This window comes from Leuresthes tenuis, unplaced genomic scaffold, assembly GCF_036924035.1.
Source record: "Leuresthes tenuis unplaced genomic scaffold, fLeuTen1.0.hap1 SCAF_20, whole genome shotgun sequence".
Lineage (NCBI taxonomy): Eukaryota > Metazoa > Chordata > Actinopteri > Atheriniformes > Atherinopsidae > Leuresthes > Leuresthes tenuis.
This window is the reverse complement of record NW_027325374.1, coordinates 11,164,567-11,176,357: the sequence shown is the minus strand read 5'-3', so window position 1 is coordinate 11,176,357 and position 11,791 is coordinate 11,164,567.

The following is an 11,791-nucleotide window of genomic DNA, read 5'->3' as shown; positions in this document are numbered from 1 at the left end:
TTCTGGTCTCTTTCCCTAATGTGAATTTATTGCATCACTAGGTGGTTTTATGATGCTTTTGATACTATTATCTACAAGAGACTATACACTTGTAGCCTACATTTAGATTAATTAAATTAAATTTACAAACTCATATCAAGTTGATAATTAGGCTCATTATCATAGATTAAACAACCCTAAATGAGTTAGCTCCAGTATTACCCATAACATAACTAAAGTATACTTACATTGGGGTCCCAGAAATACCACAACAGAAAACAGACCAGAATATGCCTATATTTCAGTATATAATAATTCGACAGCTTTTCTGTAGTTGTTGAACTGTTCCTTATTTATCTTGTATGTTCTGCGAGACTCTTAGAGCAAGACTCCAATCACTTTACAATCTACTTTAAGCATGTCAAGGGGTTTTGAAATATACTTATAACAATGAAGCTACACCTGTTCTAATATAATAACAATTTGCACATGATCAGAGTAAAGTTTGAACTCCATTGGTCAATGATATAATATAGGAATGAATTGTGTGAATGGGTGCATGGTAGTAAATGCTCAAAACAAATAGTAAGCACCTCTAATAGTTTCTTTAAACCTCCTTGTTTGAAGTAAAATGCATACAGAAGAAAATGGATGTATAGGTGGAACGTTGCTCGCATTCAGTATGTATGTGACCAGACAGTCCACAGAGAGCGGCCACAGTCAAGCATGGGTGGCTGATTCAGCACCAGGGACAGCTCCTCTCGCCTGCCTGCCTCAGTGAGTGTCTCACTAATTGTCAGCCCTCTGCCTGGTTTCATACTCACCCACTTTCATTTATTTCTAAGACAGAATTTGTTTTATGAAGCAAAGTTTGTTGTGTTTGTTGCTTTAACAGCCTGTGTGTAGTGTGTAGTGTATTCCATCACATTGGGTTAAAAATAGAAATAGCTCAGAACAAAGCCATGGCACTAAGTACTAATTATTTCTGCCTCCTGTGCAAGCAGACATGTGAAGATGTGAGAATTCAACTATTTTCAAATTTAAAAAATGTACGATGAAGACTGGCAAAACAAGCAAACAAATACTGGTACTCTGAAAACAACCAAAAAAAATCCAATATCCTGCTCTGATGAGGAAGGCAATTATATAAATGAAGACTGTATTGTTTTATCATAAATACATAAAAATGCTGAAAAGAACTCTAAAGGGTTTCTTAGTCTGGCTGTGAGTTTGGCACGCACCTCTAAAATTGAACAGAGTGATGTATGACCATATTTATATATTCTGTAATGATAAATCCATACACTGTAAACAACTGTTTCCTTGTGCTTAACAAGCTCACAGAGGACGGCAGTCAATTTTTGTTTACGTAACTCAGAGTTAATCTGTACTCACTGTTGTTTCTTACTGGATGCAAATGCCATCAGTTTAGTACAAACTGCACAAGGCTTCATATTTTAGCTGTGACTGTATTAGAGCTGGATGCCCACGTGATCATGTGAATTATCCCTGAAAGTTTCACATCTATTGTTGATTGAAATGGGGAATTAAAGGTAAGCAGGAGAGGAAAAATAAGGTTCTCAAGCTTTGAGGGATCTGAATTTGTTTTGTGAGTGGTGTAAAGTGTCCACATCTGTAATTTTCTTGCACAATCTTGGGATTTTTAATGATAATTACGCTGACTGTTGAATGATGAATATCTTTTGGTCTCCAGAGCTCTTGCTGGCATCCATTTTGCAGCATCATCTTTTATTAAGTACTTGGGAGGGGGCTTTTTTTTCGCTCTACTTGTGATTCACTACCTTCCATCCACTCACTCTTGCTCCTGTATAAACACACTAAAACAACTCAAATTTAAAGAACATCTTACATCTAATTCTCTTTGAACAGCAGAAAGTAGCTTCATTTTGTATGTGAAACTGGACTCACTTAGTGGTAACATGATTAGTGCCTGTGAAGGTTCCTGAAACACAGAAGAAAATGCACATGCAGTACAGCCTTTATTTGCCCCTGTTACAGAAAGATTCAAAAACAAAAATTAAAGTAGGTCATACTTTATCTTATCCACGTCCCCTTTGTCATTTTGGCTGCAGCTTCAGGTGTCTTACTATGTTTCTATAGCTGCCATCTAAAATATGCATTGCTCGATTAACTGCACATTATCTTCTACATAGTAATGTGCATTTTTCGGAGTGTTTATTCTGTATTTGTGTAAAGTGGATCTGCAGTAGTCATGTGAAGGGGATTAGGGTCCCGTCTCTGGAAGGCACATGACCTGATGTGCCTCTTTTTAATCTTCCCATCCTTTCAAATTAGCATAAATCTCTTCTTTCTATTGCCTCCCACCTCTACCCACCCACTTTTCTTCTCCTCTCCCATTTCTAAATCTGTCATTCGACATACTCTTTCTTGTTTGCTCGTTCTCACTTGTCATCTATGCCGTCTTAGCTTCTCATCTATCTCCAGTAGAGAAAGCCATCTAACAGCAGGCAGTCTGGTGAGACAGCTGACGTAAGTTATTTCCCAGCACAGGGTGGCCAGAGAGTTTTGTTTTTGTGCTTTGGTTAGACTCTGCTTGGGATTTGGTTGTATAGTCTGACAGGTTCCCATGTGATGGTGCTTGGCTACAATTCCGTCCCAGTCTTCCTCAACAGCTCCAACAGTAGAAGATTTAATCACAGATTGATTGCATTGAACCAGATCCAAACTTTGAAACCGCAAATAAAATCATTCTTTCCGCCATTATCTAGCATATGATGTGTGTTCAAATATGCCTAAAAATAATTTTAGAGTATTTCTCGATACAGGACAGAACATGTTCTGGGTTGCAGAAACTTTGTTCTTCTCCCAGACATCCCATAATTACATTATTATGCAGTGAAATGGCCTTGCTGATGCTAATTTTATCTCTTCGTCATCTAATCCTCAACTTCAAAAGAATATGCAGGAGATGGTAAATTAAGTCTATAGACATCTAACTGAGGCCTGGGGATCTTCCCTGCAGGACTAATGAAATAAACAAAATACAGACAAATTCATCTGGGTCACATTAAGTTCTAATGAATGCATTAGTCAAATGCTGACCTTGTCATCTCAAACACGTTGTTACTCTCTGAAGAGTACCGTAGAGGTAGCTAAAAATACTGGCACGAATGGGATATGATAGAAAATGTAAGAGCTGTTGAGACAAAGATTATAACAGTGAGGCATGCTTATTTCCAAAATCTGGAACTGAAATATTTTCCATGAGCCATTCCAGGTCTAAAAACTAATAAATAAAGTAGTTGAATTTCTTTCTTCCTATACATAAAAAATGTATATGACATATAAGAAAGCTATTAATAAATGATTAGTTGAAGGGAAAAGATGCTGATAACAGAAACCAAATAGTATACATTTCTGATGAGCTGATTTCGTTATTACTAAAGAGTTGAATATGTGACTGGTTTCTTAAATTAGATTGAAATTTTGTATTTTTAGCTAATCTGTTGTTGTTGTTTATGTGTTTTAACAAGCTCCACCATCAAGACACTGGTATGTGGCCTTAAATGAGAAAAAAGTTTAAAAAAAATACTTCCAGATGTTGATGGCTCTGCACCCAATTAGATGCTTCATTAAAAAATGTGAATTTCAACAGAGCTGCTATAGATTAGAGGGTGTTATCTGATCAGGCCATTGGAGCTAACCAATCAGAGCAGACTGGTCTTTTCTGGAGGGAAATCAACCCCTCAGGTTCTTTCACAGAAAACAGGTATTTATGGGGAGGCAAGGAGTACTCAATAGGCTGTTTCATTGGGACTTTCTGATATTCATGCATCTTCTCTGATACACTTGAAACAGTTTGTGTATGCACCCTTTCTTGTTCAAACAGATGTCCTCCCCAGCTTGGTCTAGGGCTGGCCAATCACAACCATTGTTTAAAAAGGAGAGTCACTGCTGTTTATGTGTTATGGTTTTTAAATAAAATATTTAGTAAAATAATTACTAAAATAAAATTAAAGAATTAGTAAGTATATGATCTTATGAAGAGGATCAAAGTTAAATTATTCACTCTTAGCAATTGGTTCCGATTGTTGATTGTAGATTTGTCCAATTGTGACCAGATGGAGAGACAATTACAAAAGTGATGAGAGTCAATAGGACATGCAATACTGATTAGGTCGATTAGATTAAGCATGGGGTCTTGTTATTTAACAATGATATTACTTTCATTAATGGCCACATGTGGCAGACAGTTAACGACTTTGTTGTAGTCCTGAGTTGTCCATCACAATTGATTTTCAATTTCTTGGAGAGTGGCCACTGGCCTGTGAAAAAACAGCTGGTTCAATGAGGATATGACATTACATACACATTATTTAGTTGTGTGCAAAGCTCAGGGCAAGTCTCGTGCTTGCCAAAAAGGCCTGGGATCACTCAGGGCTGCCGAAACTTGAGCTATAAATGTAGCTGGAATTTGGACAGATCTCGATGAGATCTTGTCATTTTAACATAAAAGGAGGGAACCAGTCACCATAGCGTGTGTAGAATTTCAAAACACTGATTTCCATAGAAAGAAAACTTGAAGTACAAGTCACTGAGTGAGCAGCCAAGTGCAACATGCTTTTCAAGATTAGAAAGAATCTGAATAGCCTGGGGCTTAGAAAACAGGAGACAAGCTGCATATTTCTGCTGTCTCATGAGGACGTAAAAAAAAGAATCTTTAATCCCCTCAGCCCTCCTTGGAGTTACAGTTTATGAGCCCACCAAGAGAAAGAAGGTGTTATTTCAAAGATCCTTTTCTCTTTAAATGAGCAAGCTTAATTAAAACTCTTTGATGTGATGAACATCTACAGTTCTCAATTGAATCTGGGTCAAACATTAACCCAGCAGTTCCTGATAGGAGACAAATTTCTCTCATGATGTAACAAGCAGACGTTTGCTCATGTATTCAACAGCCCTGTCTTTTATTTAACACTTTGAGGATTTTTTTTCACAGCAAGCATGATACACGTGGAATTCATCGTCCAATTATTTCTGTGTGTGTTTGCTGTGTATTTGTGTGGTGGATGTACTGTATGTATGCTTTTTCTTATCCACGACCATGTGTTTTTTTTCTGCTTTCATGACAGGAAAAAGAAAACGTGCACTGTGACAGCTAACTGAGTTCCTATTTTAAGTTGTTGACACATTTTCAGCAGGTTCTCTGTGAATTATGAGATATTTATAAGTGGTTGCAGGGCAAGAATTGCACAAACAAAGCTTTCAAGTTTTCAGAAAAATAGAAAAAGGGAAAAGTGAAAAGCAAGAGGACATAGAGGAAAAAAGGGATACATGAGGTATCGAAAGGACAAAAGATTAAGGACAAAAGATTAATCTGAAAAATCCTGAATTTATCCAAATAACACTCTAGAAAAGATTCTTTAAGAGATGATGTTAAAATCAACCAGCTGAAACAGTAACAATTACCAAAAGAATGCGTCTGTTTTCACAGACAGATCAAAAGTTATCAGACATCACTCCTAACAGTCCGACACACAATATTTATAGGCCAGCGCTGGTGAAAGACCGCAAAGAATGTTGCTTGTTTTGCAGTAAAAACTCGCCAGAGGAACATTCACCACTCAGATAACAGATTTTGATTTAAATCAAAGAATAGGTCCTATGTGTGCTTGTATTGTGAGGTCAAAGTAAGCACTTAGACACAATGACAGGTGGAGCAAACACAGGCCAGGCTTTAACCAAATTACAACCAAATTAAATCATTAGAACTGAATACCAAGAACAAATTAAATTGTCTGACTATAACCTGGTTATGTGAAAATGACTCTGACCTACTTACAGTCAATAAACATAATCTTTACTGTCTTAAAATACGAATTGTTACATTGTAAACGTATTAAGATTAACCTCTGAGCCCAATTCAGAGTTAAAATACTATCTTCATAAATTCAGTCTGCAACTGCTACAAAACTGTAAGGTCAAAACAAACAGACTTGGACTTTATCATAAGGGACACTTGAAAGAATTTGAAATACAAAAACTGAGTTACTCATAAGTCTTCTTTTCAACAGGCCACAGTTCAAAATTGTAACTGTATTCCTTTCTCAGTGGACGTGACTTTGTTGTCAATTCTCAGAAAATGGCACTCTCCAGTGACTACAAAGGTGGAAGGGAGTATTCAACACTTTCCTTTTAAGGATATAATTCCATATTTAGAGTAAATATTTTGAGTAAATAAAACTGATATTTTAAAGCAGCTGTTGGTGGAAGGATTTATATTAAAATTCTTCCATTTTTGTGGGGTTTTTTCATCATCAGTTTTTCTCATCAGATGAGATGAGATGAGATTAGATGAGATGAGATTAGATGAGAGCAGATCAGATCAGATCAGATCAGATCAGATAAGATAAGGACTTTATTCATCCCTACAGAGGAGCATTAGGTATCAAGAGAGATCAAGCAAGATCCAAAAGTGTAAAGAATAAATCAATAGATTTGGCATTTAGTATCATCAGAAGAAGATAACAAGCGATAAAAGAATAAAAAGATTTCTTTTAAAACTAAAATTAAAAATCATATCCCTCTCACAGTGACGTTTAAACACAAAGCCCCAAAATTAGATTTTAAAAAAGAAAATGTTAAATTGTATTGAGATTTGGAAAGAAATATAGTTCCAGTTAATATCATAGTAGCATAGGTTGAAATGGCTTAAGTAATGATATTCTAACCAGAAGATGTATTAGGCCCACATAAATTATACCAATATATTCCAATAATTTATTTTAATTTTCATATATTATACAAGTGTTATAGATTAACTAAAATCCTTGTCGGAGTAATATGAAGTCAGTAAGTCTCTCTAAGAAATGGAGCAGAGCACACACAGAAAATCTCCTTAAGTGTTTACAAAAAGTAAACAGTCATATTCTCACAGAGAAATATTGGAAAGGGTGCGTTATTTACATCAGTGACTCTGTGAGACAGAGCAGAATGAGAAATGAGAGGTCTGGGCACAGGGGAAAGACAGCTGGCTTGGGTGACTTTGGGGTTTGTGTTAGACATGCCAAAAGGTGTTGGCATTGACACTCACTGCCTCCATCCCTATTGAGATTACAGCACAATAAACTCCTACATATTCATAATATGTCCCACAGATAGCCTAACATGAATATTGTTAAGCTCAAATACACCTGAGCTAGTGCTTGGCGACTCACTCTTGCATAGATGCCAGCCTTTTAGTTCAAACTGCTGCCCTGCAGTTACTTATTTTGATTAATTTGATTTAGCTTGAAGCAGAGTGAAACACATACTTGCTTCAGCGTCCAGAACATGTTCTGTATCTTATGACCTGACCTGCAACAGTATTTTAGGCCTTGAAGCCTGAGGAGGTTGACTTCCCAAAACCTAACAAAAGATAGATTTCCTAGTAGCTCTGTCTATGCAGAAAAAGCGCCCTGCACGTGAAAGACAATACGGCTCCAAAAGACAAGCCTGTATAGAAGACAACAAGCATGCTTAAAACCCATTTTATTTCAGGAAGAAAAAAAAGTTAGGAATCATCCAACATGCTGCAGGAAAATGTGGTGTGGAACTCTCCTTGGTGCTGAATATTATGCAATATTTTACATAATGATACCACAACATTACCAGGGAAGCATCTGACCATTCATTTCCAGGCTACATTTTCTATTTTGAACAATTCTTGCTGTGATTTTATTGTAAAAAAATAATCAGATGTAAACCACAGTAAAATACTTGGTGCTTCCACACCACATGTGAGGCGCACCTTCACTTCCCTCAGTTTTGCTGATGTTTCATAAGCATCACACTTTTTTATTGCCACTCGCTTCAGTTTGCCTCAGTATAACAAAGCCTCACAGAGTTGGGGAAACTTTCCTCAGCACAGCATTTTTACACAAACCTGCAAAGCCACACCAGCAGAAACTGTTCACAGAGAACCTGTGAGGTCATCGAGAGACGTCTTGTGCTTTTCGTCCTTTTTCCTTTCAAACTGGAATTTTTCAATTCAATAAAGGCAAAATTGCCAGTTGCTGATGAATTTACAGAAGCATCAACAAATCAGTAAACATTGTTCATGTTTTACTTGCAGCAACTTGAAAAGTCTGAAACGTAGACTCAGCCCAATTTTCTGTCTGGATCTGGGATTCAGACATGGTTGCTTTTTCCTCTCAGAAAACATCTTTATTCTGTGATCCCAATCTGCATGTCCACACAAGCAAAGATAGAAATGATTGGCAAAGTTATACTGCATGTGAAACAAAGTTTTTGCTCAGATACCAACCTTCATGACTGACTAAATGTTCCATTGCAGACATACTGTCAACTGCTGCTACACTCCTCAGAGTATAAGCTGGAATCTGTCTATGGCTCCCATGCTATAATAATATCCTTCGTTAAGAATGCAGCTCTCCAAGGCTGAAAATAAATCTTGACTCTGTTCTACTCCATCCTTCCTTTGCCTTTTTTCTTACTTCCTCTTCGTTTCACCCCCCCTCACTGAAGACTGCGTGCAGCTATAAAGCTTAAGTAACTGGCAAATGACTTCCCCCTCCTCCTCTTGCTGATACTATAAAGCAAAAGCTAGGAGGTTTTTTACAGGCTATACTGCTCATCGAAAGCCATGAACTGCAGTCCTTCCTTATGTGCTGGAGGGAGGTGGCAATTTGCTGAACTCATCTCACAGTCTGTTTCTGTACCCCCAAAAATACATCTAAGTTACTGACAAAAGTGGTCACATTGTGAAAAACGTGCAACGGAGGAGTGTGACTCCAGCTCACATGGCTGATTTGCAATTTTACGTCTTTAGCACAAGAAGATAGACAAGGAGTTATTTTAAACCTTTGGGGCAGAACTGGAGCTCCACATGGGAGGAGGAGAGCTGATACATTAAGTGGTACACAATACTTGAGTGTCCAGCGTATTTTACTCTGCTTCCATGAATGATCGGTCACAGACTGTGGCAACTAGTAGCTCTATTAGACCACAAAACCATGTTAGTCCCTTGAGTGTTGTTTGACGTGATATTCCCTGGGTTAACTATGTCAATTAATCATGAAAGTAAAGTACTTCCAGTACCGCCTTCTTTCACTTTTCATAATATTACCAAATTTAGGAACATCCTGTCTCAGAGTGAGGCTGAAAAACTAGTTCATACATTTGTTATGTCAAAATTGGACTGCTGTAATTCTTTATTGTTGTGCTTTCACAAAAATTCACTAAAAAGCTATCAGCTGATCCAAAATGCAGTTGAGAGATCATATTTCTCCAATTCTGGCCTCTCTTCATTGGCTCCCTTTTAAATCCAGAACAGAATTTGAAGAAAATAATTAAATTCTCCTCCTCACATATAAAGCTCTTATTGACCAAGCTAACATCATATCTTAAAGATCTCACAGGTTGATATTTTGATATTTTACCGTTTCACTTTCAAACTGCAGGTCTACTTGAGCTTTCAAAAGTAGAATGGGAGGCAGAGCCTTTAGTTTTAGTTTCAATTGGAACCAGCTGCCGCTACAGGTTTGGGACGCAGACACCCTCTCTCTCTTTAGAATTAGGGTTAAAACTTTCCTCTTTGGCAAAGTTCATAGATAGAGTTAGCTTGGGTGACCTTTTGCTATCCCTTTAGTTTTGCTGCTGTAGGCCTAGACTGCTGATGAGCTGACCACCTTTTCCTCCCATATATATATATATATATATACATATATTGTAATTAACCTAACTAACTTAACTATTGTTTCTCTTTGGTATTTAATGCATTTATTTGAATTTGATTTAACTGAATAAAATTGGATTACTGAGAAATACAAACAACTCAATTACATTTTAAAGGAACTATACATTTTTGTGACCTAGTGATGTAAAGTAAAAGTGTAGATTTTATGCTTTAGTGACTTTATAAAATTTTATTTACTACTATTATTTATTTATTCTTTTTAGTGCTTTAGTGACTTTAAATTGGTCACATTTCACTTTTAAGCATAAACTGGATGAAAGGTCATTGGGATTCATGATCTGGGGAATCATGAATGTAATTACAAAATGTTATGGCCCTCCATCTAATAGCTGTTTGGATTTTACAATCTAGACTGAATTAGTGGATAGCAAAGGCACTACAATGCCAGTGACCAAACTGCTGGTACTTAATGTTAAACCTGAAAAGTTTAATATTCTACCATGATCTCAATAACTTCATGGAACACACCTAGAAATGTTGATTTTCTATATACCCAAATTCAGAACCTTGTACGGGAAGTTATAAATTAATTAGATGTGAAAATGAACACAGGACAGTCAGACCACACTCATTTCTGAGCTCAGTTTTCAGGTTCAAATGAGTCCACGAACACAAAGTTAAAAACCCAAAGACAAAAAAAGGAAAACACTTCAGATCTGCTATCGTCACTGGTAAATGAGTGGTGAGTGTTCTTAAACTAATTATCGAAAAATGTTTTTCTGGCCACTTTTTAAAGCACATGCTGCTCGCCAGCTATATCTGAAACAGCTCAGTAATACCGCAGACTTTCAGCTGACATCAAGCTTGTGTTTGAGAAATGATGAAAGCCTAAGTTAAGGCTGAAAGGATGAGAAAAGAGGAATAATGTGGATATAATCCAGGGAGTGATATTGAATGTAAAGGGAGAAAATGGGAGCAGCAGGGTCGACAATGGAGAAATAAGCTGTGCTGTAGAAAAGACTAGATCAGCAATTTGAAAAGCTTGATAAGGAATAAAGAAGGGAGAAACAAGAAGAGGAGTTTGCAGTTCAGGCTTCCTTTGATTTATCTTACATTTAAACAAATGTATTAATCTAGCAGAAATTATTACGATGATTGAAGGGCAGCACCTCTGTTCTTCTCTAAAGATTTAAAATCCACATGTAATAATCTTTGGATAATCAAAGCGGCTTCTATGGCTCAAGGGAATCTTCGGACTATCAGTTTAATTGAGGCAATCAAGTGTGGCTGAAAGAGGCTGATAAAATCCTCACCTTGATGTGAAAAACCGACTCACTTCTAAATTTCGATTTTTGAAGTCACGTCCTTTCTATGTGTCATTTTAAAGAGTTATACATTAAGAGAAACTCTGCTTGACAATTCAAATTCCCTGGGCTGGCTTGCACTTTTAGAAATGACTCTCAGTTGATGACATTTAAATGTCTGCTACAGAAAATTAAGCTGAAAAACAATGCACGTTTCCATCTTCCGAATTCTGTTCAAAGTAGTTAGCACCGCCCAGCTAACCAATGAGTCTATTTGGAACACTGCAAATGAAGTTATCAAGGTTTCTTCATAAAACTAACACTGAGTTCAGTCTGGTTTATCAATTAAAGCCCCCTTCCTCTAATATGATATTGTTTTACCTTGATAACATGGCCATAACATGTTTTTCTGCTTTAACAAAGTTCCGACTTCAAAACTGACTGACTGAGTGAGTTCTTGTTGCTGCCAGGAGTCAGAGATGTGGTTGGGGCCGGATTGGCATGTTCATATTTCCACATAGTTCATAGTCATACCCAAACCATTTTGAGGGCATGAGAAGTTTTTTCATGGTGAAAGCTCTGCAACAGCCTGGCTACAAGAAAAAAGTCAAGGAGCATACTGTACTGTTGTAAACAGTATGATGTGTGATTCTTATTTGTAAAAGGAAATACAACTGCTACAACAATGATGACATTCAAACAACCTCTTATACACAAAGTAAATATAGTTCTTAATTGAACAGGACACTTTTCAGAATTCATTGTTCGTTAGTTCCAATACATTACCATGTGTCGATCTCCCCTGGGAGCCCTTCAGCTGGGGCTTATAGGA